The sequence below is a fragment of the Alosa alosa genome, chromosome 24 (assembly GCF_017589495.1).
Source record: "Alosa alosa isolate M-15738 ecotype Scorff River chromosome 24, AALO_Geno_1.1, whole genome shotgun sequence".
Lineage (NCBI taxonomy): Eukaryota > Metazoa > Chordata > Actinopteri > Clupeiformes > Clupeidae > Alosa > Alosa alosa.
In genome coordinates, this window is record NC_063212.1 from 25,076,822 (window position 1) to 25,079,321 (window position 2,500).

General features: G+C 42.3%; 1 protein-coding gene across 1 annotated transcript in view; it reads left to right on the forward strand.

Moving 5' to 3' along the window:
- LOC125289324 (neurexin-2-like) overlaps positions 1 to 2,500 on the forward strand; it is an 836,342-nt gene that overhangs the window by 302,120 nt on the left and 531,722 nt on the right.

Genomic DNA, 2,500 nt, shown 5'->3' on the forward strand with positions numbered 1-2,500 from the left:
ACAGATGATTGTGTGTGTGAAAGAGTGTGCATGTGTAAGCATCTCTTTCTGTGTGTGTGTGTGTGTGTAAATGTGTGTGTGTGTGTGTGTGTGTGTGTGTGTGTACATAAATAAATAAATACAATGGGTAAAGTTTGTATTGTCAAAAGTCTTAGACAGAAAAGATAATCATGACATTTGTTCAGCTTTTTAAAGATTCAAATTAACAGCCCTTTACCTTTGTTAACACGTTAGAACAACCACACTACCTCTGTTAACACGTTAGAATAGGGATTTATATGAACAAGATTGAAAGGAGTAAAGAGATGGTTTACAATGACTGGTTGAGTTATCCGGTCCCGTGCAGAAGAGATCAGGTGTGGAACTAGCCTGTTTATATCCCAGGGTTTACTGATGCAAGTCCTCTCTAAATCTGACATGATATCACAACTGCACTTTCAGTACCTGCGGGCCACTGATTCAGCAAAAGGGAAGGACAAACTGTGTTTATATCTGTCTAGTCGAACCATAGCAGAATCGTTCTATCTACAGGAACACAACTGTGCACAACCTACCAAGTACAACCATAGCAGAATCGTTCTATCTACAACTGTGAACAACCTACCAAGTACAACCATAGCAGAATCGTTGTATCTACAGGAAGCTCAAGTCCAAGTCCTAAGTACCGGTACATGCGATGCGAGCGAACATTAGTAATTAAATCAGTTTAATGGCTTGGTGTTCAGTTGGAATGCCCTCAATGTACGTTAAGCAGTGCTAAGCAGCGCGATGCAACACAACGCTTTGAGCAGAACTTGTGTGGATCGCCCGTTTCTATATTCTACGGAGCCCTAGAGGTGTCATCGCAAAATGTTTTGCATGTTGAGAGAATGTGCGCTCGTTTTACTAAATTGTGCTCTCGTTTAACTAAATTGTGCTCTTGTTTAACTACATTGTGCACTCGTTTTACTAAATCGTACGCTCGTTTTACTAAATTGTGTGCTCGGTTTACTAAATCGTGTGCACAATTTACTATATTGTGCTCTCGTTTTATTATAGTGTGAGCTCATTTTACTAAATTGAGCTCTCATTTTAAGCATAGTAAAGCGAGGGCACAATTTATTAAACAGTGCACTATTTACTAAAAGAAAAGAGCCGCATTTCTAAAACGAGGGCACGATTTATTAAAACGAGAGCACAATTTGTGAACATGGTTATAGAACATTGTGTGCACAATCTACTTAAAGCGTGGCCACAATTTGTAAAAGCGTGCACTCAATATTGTCTTGACACATGTAAACATGAGCACGTTATAGTATATTCGAGATATCGATCTACTAAAAAGCACCCACAAATAATTAAAGCGTGGGCTCGAAGAAATTAAATTGTGTGCACAAAAACCTAGTCTTGATTGTCAGGGAATCGGGAATGATACCGAGGTGTGTCGCTTGTAGTGGCGTAGGGAATCTCATTGATTGCAGTGCACCTGGATATAACGCGTTAGGTAGGCTGTAGGTGGGAGAGCAGATGATTGTGTGTGTTTGCACAGGCCCCTTACCATCTTAAACCAGCTGAATGTTTGCGAAGTTTTGAGTGTTTGTTGAGGTCCAAGTGTATGCAGAGCCGTGGTGTTTTTCGCAGCGGTGTGAGCTGGGCTACATAGCCTGAGAAGCTGAGCATCGTGAGCGCCACTGTTTATGTCTGCCGTTTCATAGTCCGTATCAAATCTTACCTCGTTGTGTGCATCATTGGTGAGCCTTCATTCATTGCCTTCTAGACCTCACAGTTAACGTAGGCTTTAGTCAACAATCCAGGAGGTAGTGGAAACCGGTCATTACAACAGAGCCCGAGTAGCCTATGTTGCCTAGTAGAATTTCCCCATTATGGGTCTCCATAGCTGGCGGTTGACACCACAGGTGACCCCTGCTACAAAAGAGTAGAAGTCCGCTATAAACCATCCTGACCACCTGAAGGCTTTAATTAGCTGCCTACGGTTATCATCACATTACCAATATGAACTGTTACAGACAGCTGTAGGCCTAGTCCATATCAAGGTAACGAAGTTGCCACCACAACTTTGTGGCGGTGAGAAAATGTTGGGAATTACTAAATGTGAGCACGAAATACATATTTCCAGAGCTCAATTTAGGCCCTATGGTCCGGGTCCGCGTTGTATTAATTGAGGGCTCAATTAAAGGAAGCGTGCTCACAAATTATCACAACCAGAAAAATATCCTTAAAGTGAGCTCTCCGGGCTCCGTAATATTCTGTCTGTCGCTCATGTTGTTATTTTGAGTGAGAAACGTGACTCAAAAGAAGGGCATATTTAACACATCCAGTGTGACGCAAAAGAAGGGCATATTTAACGTATCCAGTGTGGAGCGAGCATGCAGTGCTACACAATAATCACTCGCCCAAATGCAGTGAGGAGCGAGCATGCAGTGCTACACAATAATCACTCGCCCAAATGCAGTGAGGAGCGAGAATGCAGTGCTACACAATAATCACTCGCCCAAATGCA